The sequence below is a fragment of the Tachypleus tridentatus genome, unplaced genomic scaffold (genome assembly GCF_004210375.1).
Source record: "Tachypleus tridentatus isolate NWPU-2018 unplaced genomic scaffold, ASM421037v1 Hic_cluster_2, whole genome shotgun sequence".
NCBI lineage: Eukaryota > Metazoa > Arthropoda > Merostomata > Xiphosura > Limulidae > Tachypleus > Tachypleus tridentatus.
The window spans coordinates 3843709-3870441 of NW_027467782.1; the positions used below are offsets into that span (position 1 = coordinate 3843709).

At 34.0% G+C, this 26733-nt stretch overlaps 1 long non-coding RNA gene across 1 annotated transcript; it reads left to right on the plus strand.

Annotated features, from left to right (window-relative positions):
• The first annotated feature begins 3704 nt into the window (after positions 1-3704).
• Positions 3705-14358, plus strand: LOC143243163 (uncharacterized). The gene is made up of 4 exons (XR_013024100.1): positions 3705-3772; positions 6671-6770; positions 9425-9510; positions 12548-14358. It is a non-coding gene; the product is annotated as an uncharacterized LOC143243163 (long non-coding RNA).
• Positions 14359-26733: the final 12375 nt, after the last annotated feature.

Here is a 26733-nt window from a genome sequence, read left to right on the forward strand (position 1 = left end):
GGTGGTGTTTTATATAAATCTATCGGTGTTTTTCGGATTACATACCTTGTTACACTTTTTGTCTTGATATTGCTACTTTATGTTTGTTTTATGATAACATGGTTTACTGCTGCTTATGGTTGTAGGAATATGTCGTATAAATTATACATTTATGGTAAATATTAAATTAACTAATCAGCCTGCTACATCAAGTTTAATTTTTATAAACAATTGGCGACGTTACGAGTCATAAATCATGGGTACAATGATTGTGAAGGGCTGAGTATTAGTTACCATAGTCGGCAAAGTATAAACAAATAAAACCCAGTCTGTGATACCATAATTTATAAACACCAGACAGGTTTCTGAGATGCTTAAAATTGCACGTAAAATATACAGACCATATTTATTGTCAGCGACTAAGGCTTTACCATTCTTCCACTGGCTGTATGGACCGACTCGCAAACCGGCCTGATGCTATCAGTACACTCACAAGCCACTTCGTTCGTGGAACTGTCCTCATAACTAGAACTTGTCAGATTCTGGCCAAAAGTAACTGTACCTAGATTCATTCAGAGTAGGTTGAAATTGATATAGCGCTACTCGACATTGTTCAGAACACAAAGTCAAAACAGACTCCGCCCCTGTTTCTCCATGCATTGGCCATGTTTATTTACATTCAATGCGCTGGCGTTGGCGGTTTGTTTGGCAACTATTACGTCACAGTACCTTTCCCAGCTGCAAACGTAAAACTAAAACGTTCGGATTACACTCAGAAAGGGCACATTCTGCACCAAGTTCTATTGTTTCATTTATTAGCACATATTTTTATAAAAATGTAAACCTGCAAAATTAATCAGTAAGAGTAGTTCTTTCTACAGCAAAGTTTTCTTTTTCTGTAAAATTCACCTTAAACAAGATATGATGTCAATATCCTTTAATAAAAAAGTTTAATGTTTAATAAACAGTTCAGTAAATATGGGGAATTTATTTGACATTTTATGACCAAAAAAATTTGAATCAATGGTTTAATCAACTAATCGAAAGTTTATTGTTAACCAAACAATATCCATTTTTAAAAAAATTAGTATAATGATTCGTTTTTTTGAATTTCGCACAAAGTTACGCGAGGGCTATCTGCACCAGCCGCCCCTAATTTAACAGTGTAAGACCAGAGGGCAGGTAGTTAACACTCCCACCGCTGCCAACTCTTGGGCTACTCTTTTACCAACTAATAGTGGGATTGACCGTCACATTATAACGCCCCCACGGCTGAAAGGGTGAGCATGTTTGGTGCGACTGGGATTGAACGCGCCATTCTCAGTTTATGAGTCGAACGACTTAACACGCTTTGGCCATGCCGGACCTGGTATAACGAACTGTTTCATTTTGTAATGTTTCATCATAATGTTCCAGGTGATCAACTTCAGACTTCGTGGAATACTCATTTAAGGTACTTTACTCTTTGGAATACTATTTAAGATACTTTACCTTGAATACTATTTAAGATACTTTTACATTCTCTGGAATACTGTTTAGGAGACTTCTTGATTCTTGGAATTCCTGCTAGGGCACTTCTTCCCGTACCATTTAATTATATGTGTTTTACACATTGAATAATGTACTGTTTTCATTATATGTCGAATAACGTATTTTGGCTAATCGATATACACTTTACTTTTCAGTAACAACCTACTTTGTTCGATTTCATAACGTTACTCGACAAGCTAGTCTGATTATTTTACGCCCATTAAAGCTTTCTAGCTACCAATATAATCCTGACTCGCTAAACCGTATACTTTTGTTATCAGAAATGACAGAAAATCGGGGATTTCAAACGTAGTTTCTATTTGCTGTATCTTCCATAATGGTTTCCAGGATTTTGTCACTGATATGTCTAAAGTCTCGTAAGCTCTTCACAGTGTAATTTCTATTATTGTATTGACCGCTTTACTATCATTAGCTTCAAACTGTTTATTGGTTATGTATTGTAATTGACATATTGTCTAATCGTATCTGTGACTTGTTTTCGACATATTTTAGACATCAAGCTGTATAAATGTAAATACATATATATGTGTGTGTGTGTGTATGCTTCTGTATTAATATTACCATATATAAACCAAAACGTATTTCTGTTCCGTGTTTTAGTGACGTTTAGACACGTGTGTTGAACAAGTTGTAACAAAATATATTTATAATATTCAATGTAACAGCCTCTTTAATTCATATTTTAAAAGTCTGAACTTTTCAAAAGCATTACAGCAAGTTTGTAAAGTAAAATATTGTGAAATCGGAGTTGTTACTATTGTATAATTCTGTAAAGCATGTATTTATCAATGTTATATGTTAATTTAGTTCGTGATCGGTTCAAATTGTTGCCAAAACTCAGCTAGGTGAAAAGCTCAATTGGTACAATAAATCGGTACACTTTGTAATGTGATATGTATGTTTATTTAATTTACATAGTGCTAAATATATAAACATGTAATTAATTGATTGATATGAATACTTGATGAAATTAGCTTATAAAAAATTACAACAGCGCTGAATAATTGTTTAAGTTACTACCATTGTGACTTGTGAGATGAAGTACAACATAGAATTAAATAGTTTATTACAACACATATTTTGATTGGCAAAAGAGACGCATTATATTTCTTAATATTACGACAAATATTTTATTGGCTAAAGGAAGCAAATTATATTTTGATATTACGACAGATATTTTGATTGGCTAAAGGAGGCAAATTATATTTTCGACATCTTTACAAGACATGTTTGTTTGTTTGTAAATACACAGAAAGCTACACAATGGGCTATTAGTGCTCTGCCCACCACGAGTATCGAAACCAGGATTCCAGCGTTATAAGTCTTTTGGCATAACGCTGCGTTAGTGGAGATATTTTTACGAGACTTAAACAATTTTAACTATTCTTCAAGAAGCATAATATATAGGTAATTTATTCAGAAGTTTCTCTATATAGAAATCGGGTTTGTTGTTTGTTTAATAACCTTTAGTTTCTTACTTTTATTTTAAATATTTTCCATTATTTAAAACTTTATTTATATTTCTTAATATACAATAATATATTCTCTCTATGGTTTCTTTTTTTTTTCAGAATATTATATATTAGGTGAATTTTAAATCCAGTTGTTCAGATAAATGCACTACCACAACAACACTAGAACTAAAATGATACAGTTTTATTATTTTATCAACCCAACGTTAACGGGTGAAAATGTCTTAAAACTTTATTTGAACTGTAACATAGTAAGAGACTTTATGGTTTCGTCGTCACTGTATCAATCCCAAAATTCCATTCTTGAGTTGAGAATTTATTTATCGTTAAATTATATTTATTTTCTTAACCTAAAGTAGTGGGGCGCCAAGACAAACCTGAAAAGACGGTGAGGTTGCCATAAGAACGTTTCGTTAAGCAACGAAAAATGTTGTTAGTGACGTAGTGTTACCGGTAAGTGCGAAGCTGTCAGTGTGTTGTACATCATGGCGAATCTTTCTCATCTTAAACTGACCGATTCTAACTTAACGTACATTGATAATATTAAGGACGTTTCTTGATTGATTATTATCGAACGATTCGTGTTGTTATTGTTGCGTTACAGTAACGATAATCATTTATTTTTCCAGAAACGTTTTGGTTTGTTGGAAACTTCGTATCTCTCACCGGCTTCGTCGCTCAAAACCTAGAACCCTGTTTCAACGTTTCTGTAGCTGACCTGCTAGTTACCATGGTGACAGTGACGTCACAGATAATATGGAAAGTTACGGGTAGAACGGAGATTCTTTTGCTGTTCATTCAGAGTACTTTAGTTTCGTTTACTTACATGTTGGTTGGTATAACCCTGGATCGTTTGATTTGTGAATTTCGCACAAAGCTACTCAAGGGCTATCTGCGCTAGCCGTCTCTAATTTAGTAGTGTAAGACTAGAGGGAAAACAACTAGTCATCACCACCCACCGCCAACTCTTGGGCTTCTTTACCAAATAATAGTGGGATTTACCGTCACATTATAAGGCCCCACGGCTGAAAGGATGAGCATGTTTGGCGCGGCGGGGATGCGAACCCGCAAACCTCAGATTACGAGTCGCACGCCTGAACACACTTGACCACGCCTTAAACCCGCACATTTCTTCGTGAAAACTTTCCTTGGGAGCGTGAGTGGTCACTTTATTTCATTCAGTACTTCAAGTATAAATCAGTATTTATGTGGCTCTATCTTTACACCCAGAAGTATCCAAGGTCACATCGCCAGCTGTACCTGGATGTTGTGTTTCTAACTGTATTCACCATCCCATGTAGTCTTTTGGTGGCCTTGTACTCACGAATTTTACTAGACATAAGGCGACAACCATCAGTAATGAGAAATTGCCAACAGACAGCGTCAGCCTTCCTCGTGCAAAGGTGAAGACACTTATGATGGCTACGGCCACATTTGTTGCCATTATGATTACCAATTTGCTATGCACCATCCAGGAGATGGTAATGGCCTTTGGAAATCCAAAAGTCTTCGACAAGAAAACAGTGTCATCATCTCAGCCGGTAACAGCTGTATTAATCCTTATATATATTTATCTTTCATTCCAAGCTTCATGCGTGGAATTGTTTCGTTTGTTCTATTAGCGCTGTCAAAAGTAGCACCACGTCGAGGATCCGACCTTGGCAGTCAAAACTTTCAAGAAAGCAAATTAGGTTTAAATAATGTCTTTCATTTCACTCATAATGTTACTGTTTACTACAACACAGATATATAAACATGAAATAATAAAATATATCGTGTTTTTAGGCATACAAGCTTTCTATGAAATAATAGTGGTTAAGGAATGGTGCTCAGTGCTTCTTCATATAAAGTGTTTATTCTGCTCCAAATAGATTGACCAACACCAAGTGGTGTTTATTTTTTTCAATTTTCTTTCTTCGACATCTGCTGAGTCCACCAAGGGGAATCGAACCCCTGATTTTAGCGTTGTAAATCTTTAGACTTACCGCTGTACTAGCGGGGGACATTATTCGTTTGTACGACTAAAAACACAGGCTTAATTTATCGTGTAGAAAAGCTGCAGATGTATCAAGGATTTTAAATATATAAATAAACTGTATGGATAGTAAGTAATTAACAGTGGTGTAAATAATTAAAACAGATTTGTATTGTTTATCCTACGTAGAACACTGACTTACACCGTTAACTTTAAGACTCAAGGCAGACACTGAGTCTTCAACCTATTCTCTGTGTTGATGTTGACACAGTTTCTATCACCCATTTCTAGATGAGGACACACCAAACGGAATAATTTGAAAACGAGTCCTCTCACTGGAACTGAAAGTTCGGTGATCGTTTTTCTTGAAAAACAGACCAAAATAGAAACCAAAACCTATTCAGCCACACCGTGCTTTCAGTCTAATAATGTATATACTATGGACAAAGTAACTGATTTTTCTCGTGCAGTTAATTAGATGTATAAGAGACGTGAAATTTAGCATTTCTGAATGCAATCCATGAAGAAGCTTTATTAAAAGCAAGGAAACTGATGCTGCCTTTGGTGTGTTTTTTTGTATGGAAGCAGTAGATAAATGTCAGCAAACATTTACAGTTGGTTTCTTTATCTTTTGACGAGTTCCATTTCTCACCGTTTCGTTTGTTGATCGAGTACCGACCGTCTCGGCAGGGTAAACATAGGGAAAGAACACGACTTCCTCACCCATTCCAAGAGCAAACGTTAGCATTTTATTATCTCTCATCTGAATGAAAGTTAGATTTTGTTTCAAATGGTTCGTTTTTCGTCTTCGTTTCTTATTTCAACAAAAGTACTCACAGAGTGAAGTAAAGTTTTTAGATCAGTAAAGCAACAACTAAACTGAACTTTCTAAAGCATTTCCCTATATTTCATCCTAATACGTCACTTTAAAAATCTTATCCAAGTTTAGCATACTCCATAAATCAGTGCATGCATCAGTATATTATGCATATTCTATCGAAAAACGTACAAAGAAATTAAAACAGATGGCGCCACACAAACGTCTGTAGGTGTGTTTCTCCCATCAAAGCCACATTGGGCTATCGAACTTCCCTTTTAATTCCGTAGATTTACTTCTGTCCCACCAGAGGACGCAAACTTCTGATCGGAAGTTATTGATAATTAACATACGGAATAAAAAAAAATTTGTGCTAAATGTATTAATAACGCTCAAAATCAACTTTCGATACACGTGATGGGCATCGTACAGAGATCCCATTGTGTAACTTTTCGCTTAACAACAAACACTCAAATCAATAAGTATCAGTCAGATTCAGGTAATTAAACAAATATATGTGTTCAAGTTATTTTAATTTTTCACAAATATTCATATGCATCACGAAAAAACCTTCCGAGGTTATGTGATTATAATATCTTTTTCATTTCTCTCCCGACAAAGAAAGGATTTTTTTTTCTAAAACATTTAAACACAGTAAGCAATGTTAGCCCGGCATGGCCAAGTGTGTTAAGGCGTTCGACCCGTAATCCGAGGGTCGCGGATTTGAATCCCAGTCGCACCAAACATGCTCGCCGTATTAGCCTAGTATTAGCCTATAAGGTTTTATATCATAGAAAAAAAGTGATTCTATTTTATTGTTATCTGACGTTAAGTTTACATTGGTATAAAAACTATTATTTCTTCCCTCTTCCACAGGTATCGACAAATTGGTGCAGTTGGAGGACTTTTTTTTGCTCTACTTCTTGTAGCGGAACATTTATTGTTTTTGTTATCTCAGTGGTTTAAACCAGAAGAGGTAAACACCCTTATTGCTACGTTCATGTATCAGAACATCTGTTTGTTATTGTAGACTTTTTAGTCCATTAATCTTTGTTTTCTTTACTAATAAGACAGTAGCATATAGTGACTACAGTAACATATAGCGTGTAGAATTCAGAGAGAATATAAACATATACACACACACATAAATACAGCATAAACCCATTTAAACAACAGAAAGTATTATGTAAAGTATGCATGTATTAAGCAGACAGAGATATAATGTTAAAATATTGTGCAAAGAAATATTTCTATAAAAAGCCCATATGATCTTGTTATACTTAGAAAACATACACAACACACAGGAAAACGTGTTGCATTACTGCCATATTTTTTTTTTATAAATTAGATGTCCATATTCTTATTCAACTGTGTTGTCATAGGAACAACTTGTTTTAAACCTAGTTTTCTTACTGCTTTTCAAGTGGTACAGTACATCAAAATTTGATTCTTTTAATCCTAACAGTAATGCTTACTATGCTATCACCCAGTTTTAATCATGCTTCCATTTGTAATATTATTTAGTTAATGAATTACAGAGATGATATACACCTAATTTATAGTGTATATTCTGATATATTTGTTAATTGTTTGTACTTTGTATGAAATGAAATTTGTTCTTTACAAAGAACATTTGTTTCAGTATGTTTCACAATTCAGTACAGATTGTTTTATTAATTTACACATGCCCAACTTTCCTGCCTTTGTTCTACCTTCACAACTTTTTTACATTATCTCTCAACCACCCATTCTCTCTTAAGCTTTTCATCAAAACCCTGAGGGATTTTGGGAAATATCCTGTCCCTTCTTTATTCTATGTTGGCTTATTTCATGTCTTTGGCTCTATCTCTGCATATGTAGTTTCTCTGTTGTTGGGACCGTCTAGACTGTGATGCAACCTTAACTCATACATGTTTACCATCATCTTATCTTAGGTATTTACATATGGCCCACTTCTGTGGTAATACATACTGGACACAATCTCTGAGTCTTTTTGAATCATGAACTGCAGCAGTACAACAACAGTCTGTTATGTCTCAGTCAGAGCCAAGTACAGCACCTATTACCATTTCTCCTCCCACTTTTTCCCAACTCTTACTTGTTCCTTCTCCTTGAGGTCCTCATCTCATCGTATTCATTGACAATGCACATCACATCACCTGGTGGATTCTAATCTGGTGAGAGCTTGGCTTACCAATTTTCTTCTTTACTGGCATCCTTTCAACATGGAACATTAAGGTCTTCAACTTTTATTGGAAGGATTCATAATCCCATTTTCTTTCCTTCCTCCAGTGTCTCCTATACCCATTTTCTTTCCTCCATATTGGAATCTCATGACCAGCCAGTGTCTGTTGGAGGTGGTTCAGAAACTATTATCTCAGCAGGACATTGAATCTGTTATATATCTTTCACCTAGTTTTATTCAAGACTCTTTGTTGTTCTTAAGAAAACCAGGACTGGAAGCCTATCATCAATTCGTCTTTCCTCAGTTACTTTGTTCAACTGTCCAATTTTACTGTTTCTTACCTGACAGTGGGCATTTTCTCTGGGCTTATGAATGACAGGTATTGATGTCACTAGTGTTTATCTCCACATCCCTATATCCCCATGGTCTCATCAGTATCTTCAGTTCGTCCATCACATGGTGTTTTGTTCCCTTCTCTTCAAGCTTGCTTCTGCCCCTTATGTTTTTTGTCAAGAGGTCAGAGCTTTTATTTATTATCTTCATGCTTTGGAGTTGTGATTGAGCCATTATATGGATTATTGGCTTCTTTTAGCTCCTTCCAAACTGAAGTTTGCTAACCATACCCATCAGCTTCTTCTAGTGACTGCTCAGATGGATATTTTACCTGTAGATTTCAGGATAGTAGATAAAGTTAAGAGATTTATCAAGATTTTACCAACACAAGTACTTTATAAAGAAGTTAATGGATTTATCGTCAAGTTTCTATCAACACAAGTACTTTATAAATAAGTTAATGGATTTATCAAGATTTTACCAACACAGGTACTTTATAAAGAAGTTAATGGATTTATAATCAAGTTTATATCAACACAGATACTTTATAAAGAAGTTAATGGATTTATCAAAATTTTACCAACACAAGTACTTTATAAAAAAGTTAATGGATTTATAATCAAGTTCATATCAACACAGATACTTTATAAAGAAGTTAATGGATTTATCATCAAGTTTATATCAAAACAGATACTTTATAAATAAGTTAATGGATTTATCATCAAGTTTATATCAACACAAGTACTTTATAAAGAAGTCAGGGGACTTATCATCAAGTTTATATCAACACAGATACTTTATAAAGAAGTTTATGGATTTATAATCAAGTTTCTATCAACACAAGTACTTTATAAAGAAGTTAATGGATTTATAATCAAATTTATATCAACACAAGTACTTTATAAAGAAGTTAGTGGACTTATCATCAAATTTTTGTCAAATAAATTACTTTATTTCTCTTGTGTAGCTTTTTCTCCAAGTGATGTTCACAAGAAAGGGACTTTGTTTATTGTTTTATAATTTAGGTATTTCTGTATTGTTATGTTTAATGACAGGTCCTTTGCATTAAGAGATTAGAATCTAGATAACATAAGATTTTGATCTGTTTACAGAATATTGACAAAGCTACAGATGTTAGAAAGAAGTTCCAGTCTCATAAATCAGTACATAGTAAGAGATGACCTCTCTAGCAGATATTGTAAGTCAGCATTTGTTGTTGTTTGGTACTCCTTGTGTTATCCTCTATACTGTTGTTAACTTATACATACCACATTTGTTTTCTACAGATCTAAAACATAACAGCAAGGAAACTTCACTGAAAGTAAATAAGCTTTAATAATTTACATTAACAGTAGTCAAGTGCATGAAGTAACAGTATATTTCTGTAGATTTTCTAAGTGTCATATTCTTAAGATAAAACAATGCAACTTCTTTTGTTAATAAATACTGAACTCGTGAAAATCATTAAGATAATGAAAATGACATTCAAGATCATTTTTGTCTTTTTTTTATGTAGTATTGAAACTTACATATTTATACTTAAGGTAACAGGCCTGCAACTTTCTGTCATTCTGTTCTGTCTTCAATTTGTCTGTTTTGAATTTCGCACAAAGCTACTCAAGGACTACCTGTGCTAGCCGTCCCTAATTTAGCAGTATAAGACTAGAGGGAAGGCAGCTAGTCATCACCACCCACTGCAAACTATTGGGCTACTCTTTTACCAAAGAATAGTGGGATTGACCATCACTTTATACTGCTCCCATAGCTGAAAGGGTGAGCATATTTGGTGCAACTGGGATTCAAACCTGCGACCCTCAGGTTACAAGTCGAACGCCTTAACCCACCTGGCCATGTTGGGCCCTGTCTTCAGTTAATAACGCTAAAACTTACTCTTTGTCTGGGTGTTGAAACATTTCCTACAACCTTGTTTAATATACATTTTTAAAACTTTTTTCAATATGTTATTTGTGTAGTTTTAATTTAAGACAACAATCAGCTTGGTTGTTTTTAGGAAAAATTCCTTTCAAGTAAAACATGATGTATTTTTATATATTTAAAAACGGCTGGTATGGGTTGAGAAAATTTTTATGTAGAGGGACAAACAACGTTTTGACCTTCTTCTGTCTCTGTCAGGTTCATAAAGAAAGAAAGAGGTAACTGACCGACAGATGACCACATGTTTGAAGGGGGTTGTGTAATTGAGTGTAGGAATGTAGAGGGTGTGCTTGATGTTTGATTATATTTATTAATATAGTTTATGTATAAAGGTGTTCCTTTGTATTGGTATTCATGTTGTACTTTTATACAGTAATGTTAACCCTAAAAAGAAAGGCAATATTTTTCATATATGCTTCCATGTTGTTGTATTTTTTAGTCTGTACCATCAGTAATGATCACAGATATGATTATATTTTGCTACAAATATAATTGATATTTAAGCTTTCCAGTAAAGGCACCTAAGTGATACACTTGTTATTGTCTTTGACTGTTTAATGAATGTTTGAGATAAAGATTTTACTTGAAGCCAATCTCTCTCTTTGCTTCAACTTCAGTCAAGGTTAGAGAATTTAGAATTTTGCTCTACAGTACATTTTCTGGTGAACCTCCTGTTATTCTGCCAGTTACTCAATAGAAAACTGGTAAAATACCACATTTCATCACATTCTCTAAGTTTATTATTATTGACATTAGGTGGTGAATTACATGTTTTTTTTATTGTTGTTGTTTTGTTTTGTTTTCTATGGATAAGTAAAACTGTGTTTTGGTAAAACAAACTTTACATCCTTATTCTGTAACCTTCTAGTTCCCAGACCTCTTTGAATCTAATAATTAGATGACTTACCAATAATAAAATAGAATTACTTTGTGTACAGCTTTACATTCTTCCTCCTGTAAAATTCTTGACACAGATTTCATTCAACTTACTATTGAAGGTTCTTTGTGTATGTGTGTTTTCTTTAGCAAAGCCACATTGAGCAATCTGCTGAGCCAACCGAGAGGAATCGAAACCCTAATTTTAGCATTGTAAATCCTCTGTACCATTGGGAGGCAGGTTCTTTGTCTTCATTTTCTTGTAGAAGTTACTCTTGTCACGGAGAAAACAAAATTTTCTAGATGCATCATTCTCTTCAGGAGTAGTTGGGAGGTTATCGTAATATATCGGTAGACTTGAATTCTTTGAATTTTTTCCCTTGTACACTATTCTCTTGAATATTTTAAAAATCAAAACATTTAATAAACTCTGTTTCCAGTTGCTTTTGTTTAAAGAGAATGTGCTGTTTAATCCTGGTTTTTCCATTTTCAAAATACATGGTTCATCCACATAACTGACTTTAATAATTCTCTCATCAGTATTTTCTTCCTTTCAAAAGATGTTTGAACTGGTTAAACATAGGTACACATTTCATTTCCTTATATGAAACAGTGTTTTATTGTAAAATTGTTTGCACTTGTTCCACCTTTTCTGTGAACCTTCTTGAAAGTAGTGTATAAGAATTGTCTACACATTCACGCACACTTGTTCCACTTTTTTTTTTGTGGCCTTTATAAATTTATCCTGGAAAGGAAAATTATGTTACTTTCCCATCACAACCCAATTTCTTTTACACTAACCACAGTTAACTTTTCTGATAGTAACACTAGTACCTGCTTACATAAGTTAAGGAAAACATTTTAAGTCCTTTATTTGATCATTTGAATTATACAAGTGTAATAAGCCACCATAAGATACAGTTAAAGTTTAACACTCTTTGTAAGTACAAAACAAATAATCTCGTAGATGCATTTTTGGTCAAAGAAGACTAAAATCTCATGGCAACAAATAACAGCAGCACTAAACTAAGTGATACCCAAATACAAAACTGTTTTTCAAATACTGGTTTTAATAAAGCCAGTTATAGTCTTAATTAAGAATGAAATTTCAAATAATATGTAGTTGTTTAGTTATTAAGCAGTATTTGGTAGCTACATAACATAATTTCTGGTTACAAGAAACATATTGGCTCAGAACATATTTTCAGCATAAGTAACAGTAACTTGTAACAAAAACTGATATTTCTGGGACCATTTTATCTGTTCAGCTTGATAGCTTCATGGTTTATGTTTTTTTATTTAAAGTCTCAGTAATTTCATTATTCCTATCTTTGGTGGGATTGTTTTGTTTTAGGGTAATGTGCTAGACTCTGTATATAGAATTATTCAGTTACTTTGTCTTTCAATTTATTTAATTTTTACAGGAACTTTGAAACAAGTGCATCACTTTGGGACATATTTGAAATTCTGACAGAGTTAAAGAAGAGAACTGAAGTTTCATGGTGAAAATAAATAAAGTGAATCTGTTAATAATCCTTCAAACTGGTTAACAGACACAAGAAGATACCAAGATAGGAATGTACTTCAGGACTATCTGTACCTCTTTCAAGGGTGTTTAATTAGTTACCATAATCCAGAACTGACAAAATATCTTAAGTGTCTGTCTGACTTCATGTATGCATAAGGATGTATATTTAGTTTACTTTCTACATGAGTATGTAATAACTTATATTACAAGTTACTAGTAATCGTTCTTCCTGTGTTTCAATCAAATCAAATTCATTGCAATACCACAAAATGTCTCCTGTTCTTTAAGCTGTGGCTGTGTTACAAAAGAAGCAGTCAATCCCTTAGCACAGGAGGTGGGAGAAGTAGTGGTTTGCTATCTTCTCTCTGATAAGTAGCTCAAAATTAAAGATTGTGGCAGGTAGTTTCAGTAGCTTTTGCCATAAATACAAAATACTGTTTATGATTGTTTATCTTTGAGTAAAGGTTTGGTTTACACTTAAAGTAAGTGACTTATAAGCTGCTACTTTCTACAAAATCCATAAAGACATTTTGTAAACATAAACAATTACCACTTCCTCACCTACATTTTCCACAATGTGTAGTCGTATTTGTTTTCTTCTTATAAGTTCAGCTGCTGATGTCCAGTGCATGTCCAGTCATATCTAACAATGATGTCAGTGATGGTGTAAAGTTCAAAATACAGAAATGTACATAAGTATCTGTACTAGCCTGGCTCAGTTTTTTTTTTCCAATCACACAATAGATACATTTCACAACAGTTAAATATAGCTAAAGATCAAATTGTAGAGTCTTGAGTATCAATTTCAATTAGAGAATGTTTTGGTAAAACTGTACTTAAAGATTGGTTTAATGTTATACTTTATTTTTGCTTACTTCATGAATGAACCAGAATACATGTTACTAATAACTATAACTAATTATTACTAATAACAGGTTTGACATGGAGGTGTAATTGTAATGAATTTCCACAGCCAAGAAAATTGTATTTGTAACACATGATGGGGTTGCTAATAACATTGTGCTAACAAGTATCAAAAGTCCAATGCTCACTGAAATTTTGAAACACTGTTCAGCATAAAATGCTTTAGTATTTGTTTAAGTTGCATAATTGATTATATTGCATATTATAACTGAAATATTCTGCTTTCATACAATATTTGCATAACTTAAGTATCATTCTTCATCATTGTACGTGTTACCGTTGTAACTATGGCTTCTTTAGGGTATTTGTTATGACACCACTAAATGAACAGTTAACAACTTTGGTTTCATTAGGGTATTTGATATGAAGCCACTACATTAACAGTTAACAATTTTGATTTCAGTAAGTTATTTGTTGCGACATCACTAAGTGAGATTAACAGTGGCTACCGTATTATGTTGGTTGGCGGTTTATGTAAATTTCTGTTTGTTAAACGGTGTGTTACCTGTGGATTATCGATTAATGTATATGTTTGAGAGACTGTCAGAAAAACCAACTTCAGTCATTAACTCTTTCACTGCCAAGTCCGACTGCAGTCGATCCTACGACTTTGTGACCTTTGCGACTATTGTCAAATTTTATATTGTCTTTTTTATTCATTTTATTCATGGACTGTGTAACTAAAATATCACTCATACCTATTGTATTCTTTGAAATATAAACCTTGATCAAACATTTTTTACCGTTCTAATATCGAATAAAAGAAACTATTTAGAAGCACCATTTTCTGTTTACTTTTGTTAGAAAGAGCACAGGCTTTCTTGTGGTAAGTAAGGTTAAAAACCGGTGGTGGGCACGGCACAGATAGCCCATTCTGTAGCTTTGTGCTTAAAAAAGAAACATAAAAATAAATTTTATCTTGGTCTTTATCAGTACAAATTGTAGATAAACAGATATTTTATATGTAAACCCTAATACAATTTATACATTTTGGAGAAGACGAGAAAATTTCACCGAATGCTTTGTTCTAATAAAGCGATATTTCTGACATATAAAATTCATCATAATTTATATGTTTTTGATGCGTTTGTTTGTAGGTGAGTAGAAAGCTTTGCAATAGACTATTTGTGCTGTACGCACAACGGTTAACAAAATTCGGTTTTTTAGTTCACAGACGTATTGTTGAACAATTAAGGGTCCTGGCCTGGCTCGGTGGTTAAGGCGCTCGACCTATAATCTGAGGATCGTGGGTTCGAATCTCCGTCACACCAAATATGCTCGCCCTTTCAGCATCGGGGGCGAAATAATGTGACGGTCAATCTCACTATTCGTTGGTAAAAGAGTAGCTCAAGAGTTGGCGGTGGGTGGTGATGACTAGCTGCCTTCCCTTTAGTCTTGCACTACTAAATTAGGGACGGCTAGCGCAGATAGCCCTCGTGTAGCTTTGCGCGAAATTAAACAAAAATGAAGGAAAACTATCAGGTCATCCCATAAGTAATTTTCAAAAATGTAATACAGAAATTGTATTATCATTTTTGTCTTTGCAAAAGGCTTTAATGACTAAAATATGTAGTAAGACGTGTATAAAAATCTTCACACAAATTAAAGAAACTAACCCAACTCCACTTTTAGATCATTTATCAAATAAACCATTATGAAGATGGATGTGTCTGAGAAGCACATTAAGCATATAATGCTTTATGAATTTTAAAAAGACAACCGTGCAGCCGAATCTACACGAAATATTCAAGTTGTCTACGATGCGAAGCCTCTCAATGAAAGAAGATGTCGAAGGTGGTTTCAGAAGTTCAGATCAGGTGACTGCAATTTATGTGATGCGCCACGATCAGGTCATCCTATATAGTTTAACGATGACTTGTTGCTGGCTGCACTTGATGGAGACTGTGCTGTAACTGTTAAAGAACTGGCACAGAAGCTAATTTCAAACCATTCAACATTTCACCGTCATCTACAGCAGCTAGAAAACGTTTCAAAATTTAGCAAAAAGGTCACCCATGATTTGAAAGAAGCCAACCTTAGAGCAAGAGTGGACATTTGCACTTCTCTGCACTCTCGTAAATGTAACTCACCTTTTGGACAGGTTAGTGACTGGAGATGGAAAATTGATATTTTATAAAAATTGTTAAGTGCCGCAGACAATGGCTACGTGCAGGTGAACTGGCTAAAGCACAGCCCAAAATGTACCACCACCCTAGGAAAGTCTTGTTAATCTTTCGGTTGGATATTGTTGATGTGATTCACTTTGAATTGCTGCTATTAATGTAACGATTACATCAGACTTCTATTGTCAACAGTTAGAGCGCTCAAAGGTTGCACTGAAAGAAATGAGGCCTGCTTTGATCAGTTGTAAAGGTGTTGTGTAACACAAGGATAATGCACGGCCTCATACAGCAAGGATCACATCTGCAAAGATTGAAGAGCTAGACTGAAAAGATTTCCACAACTTCCTGATTCTCCAGACCTTTCCCCATCTGATTATCATCTATTCCGAAGTTTGCAGAAGTATCTTGATGGAAAAGAGCTTGGAACACATGAAATTGTCAAAACTACCTTCTCTGCATTCTTTTCCTCCAAACCCTAATAATTTTATAGAAGTGGCATTCAGAAGCTTGTGAATCGTTGGCAGGAAGTAATTAATAATAAAGGAACATACATCATTGATTAAGTGACATTAAAAGTGTTTGAAATCCTTTCTCTTTTTCTGAACCTAAAATCGGACATTACTTGAGGTGTGGCTTGATATTAAAGTATGTTTTCAATAAGAAAATATATATTTCAATTCTTCAACAGTTACCATTAGAATGTGAAACACTTATATGAAGAAAAATAAAAATGCAGCGACCTATTGGCTAAATAACATATTCTTAAGTTTTATGTTACTATTATCAACAAAAGGAAAATTATGGCTCTATAAATTCAACACTCTTGGGTTAACTCAAATAATCACAAACAAACCTTTTGCACGTGTTTATCCAGAGATGATGCTTACCGACAACATAGGTTATATAATTAATCTTGAGCTATGCGAGTGACTGAGTTTCACTGAGCATTACACGGACAGTGTAGCACTGCTAACGATAAAACGTAGTCACCATGACAAAATACAAAGTTTTTGTTACTAGGCCTGACATATCGCAGGAAGTGAACGACATGTTGAGGAAGGTATGTGATGTTGAATTTTATAAAGAACCCAAAACAATACCACGTGAGGCGCTTATTAAGGGTATTCAGGAAAGGATATTATTTACTGTTTACCAACAGATAAAATCGACAGTGAAGTACTTGATGCAGCTGGACAACAACTTAAAGTAATCGCGACCAATTCTGTCGGGTACGACCATATTGATATTAATGAATGCAGGAAACGCGACATCCTAGTAAGTAATACACCAGGGATACCAACTGATAGCGTTGCCGAATTAACAGTAGCTCTTCTGCTGATAACTGGGAAACGACTGTTTGAAGCTTCAAACGCTATAAAAAATGGAGAGTGGGTATATATGTCGGAGCCTTATTGGATGTGTGGTGTAGGACTTTAAAATGCCACTGTGGGCATCGTGGGCATAGGAAAATCGGTCAGGCTGTTGCCGAAAGAATTTTATCATTTAAGGTCAATGAAGTTGTGTACCATGATATACACAAACCTGTTGATGCTGTAGAAAGTATGGGAGCCCGCTATGTAGAATTTGAAGATCTTCTGAGAGAGTCGGACTTCGTTCTTGCAATCTGTACTTGCAATCTGACACACAAAACAACAGTACTTTTTACTGCTGTTTAACCTGATGAAATCTACTGCTGCTCAAGCAGTTTAATCGTGATGATTCTATACGATGCCTTAAAACATGGAAAGATCCGTGCTTGGTTTGGATATCATGGTTCCTGAATCGATACCAAAAGTCACAGACCCACCACTCTATTGGTCCTTCTACCCCACATAGGAACTGCATAACAGTTAGACAAAATATGGCTAAACTCGCGGTAAGAAACGTCTTGTCGTATTGTTGTTTCTTAGTGATATTCTTGTCGTCAGTTGAGTATTGTTGTTTGTTAGTGATATTCTTGTCGTCAGTTGAGTATTGTTGTTTGTTAGTGATATTTTTGTTATCAGTTGAGTATTGTTGTTTGTTAGTGATATTCTTGTCGTCAGTTGAAATTTCTTAGTTATTTTGTTAGTTAGTATTGTTGTTTGTTAGTGATTTCTGTCGTCAGTTGAGTATTGTTGTTTCTTAGTGATATTCTTGTCGTCAGTTGAGTATTGTTGTTTGTTAGTGATATTCTTGTCGTCAGTTGAGTATTGTTGTTTGTTAGTGATATTCTTGTTATCAGTTGAGTATTGTTGTTTGTTAGTGATATTCTTGTCGTCAGTTGAGTATTGTTGTTTGTTAGTGATATTCTTGTCGTCAGTTGAGTATTGTTGTTTGTTAGTGATATTCTTGTCGTCAGTTGAGTATTGTTGTTAGTTAGTGATATTCTTGTCGTCAGTTGAGTATTGTTGTTTGTTAGTGATATTCTTGTCGTCAGTTGAGTATTGTTGTTAGTTAGTGATATTCTTGTCGTCAGTTGAGTATTGTTGTTAGTTAGTGATATTCTTGTCGTCAGTTGAGTATTGTTGTTAGTTAGTGATATTCTTGTCGTCAGTTGAGTATTGTTGTTAGTTAGTGATATTCTTGTCGTCAGTTGAGTATTGTTGTTTGTTAGTGATATTCTTGTCGTCAGTTGAGTATTGTTGTTTTTGTTAGTGATATTCTTGTCGTCAGTTGAGTATTGTTGTTTGTTAGTGATATTCTTGTCGTCAGTTGAGTATTGTTGTTTGTTAGTGATATTCTTGTCGTCAGTTGAGTATTGTTGTTAGTTAGTGATATTCTTGTCGTCAGTTGAGTATTGTTGTTAGTTAGTGATATTCTTGTCGTCAGTTGAGTATTGTGTTGTTGTTAGTGATATTCTTGTCGTCAGTTGAGTATTGTTGTTAGTTAGTGATATTCTTGTCGTCAGTTGAGTATTGTTGTTAGTTAGTGATATTCTTGTCGTCAGTTGAGTATTGTTGTTAGTTAGTGATATTCTTGTCGTCAGTTGAGTATTGTTGTTAGTTAGTGATATTCTTGTCGTCAGTTGAGTATTGTTGTTAGTTAGTGATATTCTTGTCGTCAGTTGAGTATTGTTGTTAGTTAGTGATATTCTTGTCGTCAGTTGAGTATTGTTGTTAGTTAGTGATATTCTTGTCGTCAGTTGAGTATTGTTGTTAGTTAGTGATATTCTTGTCGTCAGTTGAGTATTGTTGTTAGTTAGTGATATTCTTGTCGTCAGTTGAGTATTGTTGTTAGTTTAGTGATATTCTTTGTCGTCAGTTGAGTATTGTTTGTTAGTGTATTCTTGTCGTCAGTGTGTTAGTTAGTGATATTCTTGTCGTCAGTTGAGTATTGTTGTTAGTTAGTGATATTCTTTTGTATCATTCTTGTCGTCAGTTGAGTATTGTTGTTAGTTAGTGATATTCTTGTCGTCAGTTGAGTATTGTTGTTAGTTAGTGATATTCTTGTCGTCAGTTGAGTATTGTTGTTAGTTAGTGATATTCTTGTCGTCAGTTGAGTATTGTTGTTAGTTAGTGATATTCTTGTCGTCAGTTGAGTATTGTTGTTTGTTAGTGATATTCTTGTCGTCAGTTGAGTATTGTTGTTAGTTAGTGATATTCTTGTCGTCAGTTGAGTATTGTTGTTAGTTAGTGATATTCTTGTCGTCAGTTGAGTATTGTTGTTAGTTAGTGATATTCTTGTCGTCAGTTGAGTATTGTTGTTTGTTAGTGATATTCTTGTCGTCAGTTGAGTATTGTTGTTAGTTAGTGATATTCTTGTCGTCAGTTGAGTATTGTTGTTTGTTAGTGATATTCTCTTCGTCAGTTGAGTATTGTTGTTAGTTAGTGATATTCTTGTCGTCAGTTGAGTATTGTTGTTAGTTAGTGATATTCTTGTCGTCAGTTGAGTATTGTTGTTGTTAGTGATATTCTTGTCGTCAGTTGAGTATTGTTGTTTGTTAGTGATATTCTTGTCGTCAGTTGAGTATTGTTGTTTGTTAGTGATATTCTTGTCGTCAGTTGAGTATTGTTGTTTGTTAGTGATATTCTTGTCGTCAGTTGAGTATTGTTGTTTGTTAGTGATATTCTTGTCGTCAGTTGAGTATTGTTGTTAGTTAGTGATATTCTTGTCGTCAGTTGAGTATTGTTGTTTGTTAGTGATATTCTTGTCGTCAGTTGAGTATTGTTGTTAGTTAGTGATATTCTTGTCGTCAGTTGAGTATTGTTGTTTGTTAGTGATATTCTTGTCGTCAGTTGAGTATTGTTGTTAGTTAGTGATATTCTTGTCGTCAGTTGAGTATTGTTGTTAGTTAGTGATATTCTTGTCGTCAGTTGAGTGAGTGATTGTTGTTAGTTAGTGATGATTTCTTGTCGTCAGTTGAGTATTGTTGTTAGTTAGTGATATTCTTGTCGTCAGTTGAGTATTGTTGTTAGTTAGTGATATTCTTGTCGTCAGCAGTTGAGTATTGTTGTTAGTTAGTGATATTCTTGTCGTCAGTTGAGTATTGTTGTTAGTTAGTGATATTCTTGTTCAGTTAGTTAGTGATATTCTTGTCGTCAGTTGAGTATTGTTGTTAGTTAGTGATATTCTTGTCGTCAGTTGAGTATTGTTGTTAGTTAGTGATATTCTTGTCGTCAGTTGAGTATTGTTGTTTGTTAGTGATATTCTTGTCGTCAGTTGAGTATTGTTGTTAGTTAGTGATATTCTTGTCGTCAGTTGAGTATTGTTGTTAGTTAGTGATATTCTTTGTCGTCAGTTGAGTATTGTTGTTTGTTAGTGATATTCTTGTCGTCAGTTGAGTATTGTTGTTAGTTAGTGATATTCTTGTCGTCAGTTGAGTATTGTTGTTAGTTAGTGATATTCTTGTCGTCAGTTGAGTATTGTTGTTAGTTAGTGATATTCTTGTCGTCAGTTGAGTATTGTTGTTAGTTAGTGATATTCTTGTCGTCAGTTGAGTATTGTTGTTAGTTAGTGATATTCTTGTCGTCAGTTGAGTATTGTTGTTAGTTAGTGATATTCTTGTCGTCAGTTGAGTATTGTTGTTTTGTTAGTTAGTGATATTCTTGTCGTCAGTTGAGTATTGTTGTTAGTTAGTGATATTCTTGTCGTCAGTTGAGTATTGTTGTTTGTTAGTGATATTCTTGTCGTCAGTTGAGTATTGTTGTTAGTTAGTGATATTCTTGTCGTCAGTTGAGTATTGTTGTTTTTTAGTGATATTCTTGTCGTCAGTTGAGTATTGTTGTTAGTTAGTGATATTCTTTGTCGTCAGTTGAGTATTGTTGTTAGTTAGTGATATTCTTGTCGTCAGTTGAGTATTGTTGTTAGTTAGTGATATTCTTGTCGTCAGTTGAGTATTGTTGTTAGTTAGTGATATTCTTGTCGTCAGTTGAGTATTGTTGTTAGTTAGTGATATTCTTGTCGTCAGTTGAGTATTGTTGTTTGTTAGTGATATTCTTGTCGTCAGTTGAGTATTGTTGTTAGTTAGTGATATTCTTGTCGTCAGTTGAGTATTGTTGTTAGTTAGTGATATTCTTGTCGTCAGTTGAGTATTGTTGTTAGTTAGTGATATTCTTGTCGTCAGTTGAGTATTGTTGTTAGTTAGTGATATTCTTGTCGTCAGTTGAGTATTGTTGTTAGTTAGTGATATTCTTGTCGTCAGTTGAGTATTGTTGTTAGTTAGTGATATTCTTGTCGTCAGTTGAGTATTGTTGTTAGTTAGTGATATTCTTGTCGTCAGTTGAGTATTGTTGTTAGTTAGTGATATTCTTGTCGTCAGTTGAGTATTGTTGTTGTTAGTGATATTCTTGTCGTCAGTTGAGTGTTGTTGTTAGTTAGTGATATTCTTGTCGTCAGTTGAGTATTGTTGTTTGTTAGTGATATTCTTGTCGTCAGTTGAGTATTGTTGTTAGTTAGTGATATTCTTGTCGTCAGTTGAGTATTGTTGTTAGTTAGTGATATTCTTGTCGTCAGTTGAGTATTGTTGTTAGTTAGTGATATTCTTGTCGTCAGTTGAGTATTGTTGTTAGTTAGTGATATTCTTGTCGTCAGTTGAGTATTGTTGTTTGTTAGTGATATTCTTGTCGTCAGTTGAGTATTGTTGTTTGTTAGTGATATTCTTGTCGTCAGTTGAGTATTGTTGTTAGTTAGTGATATTCTTGTCGTCAGCTGAGTATTGAGTTAGTGATATTCTTGTTTGTCAGTTGAGTATTGTTGTTAGTTAGTGATATTCTTGTCGTCAGTTGAGTATTGTTGTTTGTTAGTGATATTCTTGTCGTCAGTTGAGTATTGTTGTTTTTGTTAGTTAGTGATATTCTTGTCGTCAGTTGAGTATTGTTGTTTGTTAGTGATATTCTTGTCGTCAGTTGAGTATTGTTGTTAGTTAGTGATATTCTTGTCGTCAGTTGAGTATTGTTGTTCAGTTGAGTATTAGTGATATTCTTGTCGTCAGTTGAGTATTGTTGTTAGTTAGTGATATTCTTGTCGTCAGTTGAGTATTGTTGTTAGTTAGTGATATTCTTGTCGTCAGTTGAGTATTGTTGTTTGTTAGTGATATTCTTGTCGTCAGTTGAGTATTGTTGTTAGTTAGTGATATTCTTGTCGTCAGTTGAGTATTGTTGTTAGTTAGTGATATTCTTGTCGTCAGTTGAGTATTGTTGTTTGTTAGTGATATTCTTGTCGTCAGTTGAGTATTGTTGTTTGTTAGTGATATTCTTGTCGTCAGTTGAGTATTGTTGTTAGTTAGTGATATTCTTGTCGTCAGTTGAGTATTGTTGTTAGTTAGTGATATTCTTGTCGTCAGTTGAGTATTGTTGTTAGTTAGTGATATTCTTGTCGTCAGTTGAGTATTGTTGTTAGTTAGTGATATTCTTGTCGTCAGTTGAGTATTGTTGTTAGTTAGTGATATTCTTGTCGTCAGTTGAGTATTGTTGTTAGTTAGTGATATTCTTGTCGTCAGTTGAGTATTGTTGTTAGTTAGTGATATTCTTGTCGTCAGTTGAGTATTGTTGTTAGTTAGTGATATTCTTGTCGTCAGCTGAGCATTGTTGTTAGTATTGTTGTTGAGTTTGTTGTTTGTTAGTGATATTCTTGTCGTCAGTTGAGTATTGTTGTTAGTTAGTGATATTCTTGTCGTCAGTTGAGCATTGTTGTTAGTTAGTGATATTCTTGTCGTCAGTTGAGTATTGTTGTTAGTTAGTGATATTCTTGTCGTCAGTTGAGTATTGTTGTTAGTTAGTGATATTCTTGTCGTCAGTTGAGTATTGTTGTTAGTTAGTGATATTCTTGTCGTCAGTTGAGTATTGTTGTTTTGTTAGTGATATTCTTGTCGTCAGTTGAGTATTGTTGTTAGTTAGTGATATTCTTGTCGTCAGTTGAGTATTGTTGTTAGTTAGTGATATTCTTGTCGTCAGTTGAGTATTGTTGTTAGTTAGTGATATTCTTGTCGTCAGTTGAGTATTGTTGTTTGTTAGTGATATTCTTGTCGTCAGTTGAGTATTGTTGTTGTTAGTTAGTGATATTCTTGTCGTCAGTTGAGTATTGTTGTTAGTTAGTGATATTCTTGTCGTCAGTTGAGTATTGTTGTTAGTTAGTGATATTCTTGTCGTCAGTCAGCCGAGTTTGCTGTTAGTTAGTGATATTCTTGTCGTCAGTTGAGTATTGTTGTTAGTTAGTGATATTCTTGTCGTCAGTTGAGTATTGTTGTTAGTTAGTGATATTCTTGTCGTCAGTTGAGTATTGTTGTTAGTTAGTGATATTCTTGTCGTCAGTTGAGTATTGTTGTTAGTTAGTGATATTCTTGTCGTCAGTTGAGTATTGTTGTTAGTTAGTGATATTCTTGTCGTCAGTTGAGTATTGTTGTTAGTTAGTGATATTCTTGTCGTCAGTTGAGTATTGTTGTTAGTTAGTGATATTCTTGTCGTCAGTTGAGTATTGTTGTTAGTTAGTGATATTCTTGTCGTCAGTTGAGTATTGTTGTTAGTTAGTGATATTCTTGTCGTCAGTTGAGTATTGTTGTTAGTTAGTGATATTCTTGTCGTCAGTTGAGTATTGTTGTTAGTTAGTGATATTCTTGTCGTCAGTTGAGTATTGTTGTTAGTTAGTGATATTCTTGTCGTCAGTTGAGTATTGTTGTTAGTTAGTGATATTCTTGTCGTCAGTTGAGTATTGTTGTTAGTTAGTGATATTCTTGTCGTCAGTTGAGTATTGTTGTTAGTTAGTGATATTCTTGTCGTCAGTTGAGTATTGTTGTTGTTGTTATTCCTTGTTAGTGATATTCTTGTATTCCTTGTCGTCAGTTGAGTATTGTTGTTAGTTAGTGATATTCTTGTCGTCAGTTGAGTATTGTTGTTAGTTAGTGATATTCTTGTCGTCAGTTGAGTATTGTTGTTAGTTAGTGATATTCTTGTCGTCAGTTGAGTATTGTTGTTAGTTAGTGATATTCTTGTCGTCAGTTGAGTATTGTTGTTAGTTAGTGATATTCTTGTCGTCAGTTGAGTATTGTTGTTAGTTAGTGATATTCTTGTCGTCAGTTGAGTATTGTTGTTAGTTAGTGATATTCTTGTCGTCAGTTGAGTATTGTTGTTAGTTAGTTATTCTTGTCGTCAGTGAGTATTGTTGTTTGTTAGTGAGTATTGTTGTTTGTTAGTGATTGTTAGTGATATTCTTGTCGTCAGTTGAGTATTGTTGTTAGTTAGTGATATTCTTGTCGTCAGTTGAGTATTGTTGTTAGTTAGTGATATTCTTGTCGTCAGTTGAGTATTGTTGTTTGTTAGTGATATTCTTGTCGTCAGCTGAGTATTGTTGTTAGTTAGTGATATTCTTGTCGTCAGTTGAGTATTGTTGTTAGTTAGTGATATTCTTGTCGTCAGTTGAGTATTGTTGTTAGTTAGTGATATTCTTGTCGTCAGTTGAGTATTGTTTGTTAGTTAGTGATATTCTTGTCGTCAGTTGAGTATTGTTGTTAGTTAGTGATATTCTTGTCGTCAGTTGAGTATTGTTGTTTGTTAGTGATATTCTTGTCGTCAGTTGAGTATTGTTGTTAGTTAGTGATATTCTTGTCGTCAGTTGAGTATTGTTGTTAGTTAGTGATATTCTTGTCGTCAGTTGAGTATTGTTGTTAGTTAGTGATATTCTTGTCGTCAGTTGAGTATTGTTGTTTGTTAGTGATATTCTTGTCGTCAGTTGAGTATTGTTGTTAGTTAGTGATATTCTTGTCGTCAGTTGAGTATTGTTGTTAGTTAGTGATATTCTTGTCGTCAGTTGAGTATTGTTGTTTTGTTAGTGATATTCTTGTCGTCAGTTGAGTATTGTTGTTTGTTAGTGATATTCTTGTCGTCAGTTGAGTATTGTTGTTAGTTAGTGATATTCTTGTCGTCAGTTGAGTATTGTTGTTAGTTAGTGATATTCTTGTCGTCAGTTGAGTATTGTTGTTAGTTAGTGATATTCTTGTCGTCAGTTGAGTATTGTTGTTAGTTAGTGATATTCTTGTCGTCAGTTGAGTATTGTTGTTAGTTAGTGATATTCTTGTCGTCAGTTGAGTATTGTTGTTAGTTAGTGATATTCTTGTCGTCAGTTGAGTATTGTTGTTAGTTAGTGATATTCTTGTCGTCAGTTGAGTATTGTGTTTGTTAGTGATATTCTTGTCGTCAGCTGAGTATTGTTGTTAGTTAGTGATATTCTTGTCGTCAGTTGAGTATTGTTGTTAGTTAGTGATATTCTTGTCGTCAGTTGAGTATTGTTGTTAGTTAGTGATATTCTTGTCGTCAGTTGAGTATTGTTGTTAGTTAGTGATATTCTTGTCGTCAGTTGAGTATTGTTGTTAGTTAGTGATATTCTTGTCGTCAGTTGAGTATTGTTGTTTGTTAGTGATATTCTTGTCGTCAGTTGAGTATTGTTGTTTGTTAGTGATATTCTTGTCGTCAGTTGAGTATTGTTGTTAGTTAGTGATATTCTTGTCGTCAGTTGAGTATTGTTGTTAGTTAGTGATATTCTTGTCGTCAGTTGAGTATTGTTGTTAGTTAGTGATATTCTTGTCGTCAGTTGAGTATTGTTGTTTGTTAGTGATATTCTTGTCGTCAGTTGAGTATTGTTGTTAGTTAGTGATATTCTTGTCGTCAGTTGAGTATTGTTGTTTGTTAGTGATATTCTTGTCGTCAGTTGAGTATTGTTGTTAGTGATATTCTTGTCGTCAGTTGAGTATTGTTGTTAGTTAGTGATATTCTTGTCGTCAGCTGAGTATTGTTGTTAGTTAGTGATATTCTTGTCGTCAGTTGAGTATTGTTGTTAGTTAGTGATATTCTTGTCGTCAGTTGAGTATTGTTGTTAGTTAGTGATATTCTTGTCGTCAGTTGAGTATTGTTGTTAGTTAGTGATATTCTTGTCGTCAGTTGAGTATTGTTGTTAGTTAGTGATATTCTTGTCGTCAGTTGAGTATTGCTGTTAGTTAGTGATATTCTTGTCGTCAGTTGAGTATTGTTGTTAGTTAGTGATATTCTTGTCGTCAGTTGAGTATTGTTGTTGTTAGTGATATTCTTGTCGTCAGTTGAGTATTGTTGTTAGTTAGTGATATTCTTGTCGTCAGTTGAGTATTGTTGTTAGTTAGTGATATTCTTGTCGTCAGTTGAGTATTGTTGTTAGTTAGTGATATTCTTGTCGTCAGTTGAGTATTGTTGTTAGTTAGTGATATTCTTGTCGTCAGTTGAGTATTGTTGTTAGTTAGTGATATTCTTGTCGTCAGTTGAGTATTGTTGTTTTTGTTAGTGATATTCTTGTCGTCAGTTGAGTATTGTTGTTAGTTAGTGATATTCTTGTCGTCAGTTGAGTATTGTTGTTTGTTAGTGATATTCTTTGTCGTCAGTTGAGTATTGTTGTTAGTTAGTGATATTCTTGTCGTCAGTTGAGTATTGTTGTTAGTTAGTGATATTCTTGTCGTCAGTTGAGTATTGTTGTTAGTTAGTGATATTCTTGTCGTCAGTTGAGTATTGTTGTTAGTTAGTGATATTCTTGTCGTCAGTTGAGTATTGTTGTTAGTTAGTGATATTCTTGTCGTCAGTTGAGCATTGTTGTTTGTTAG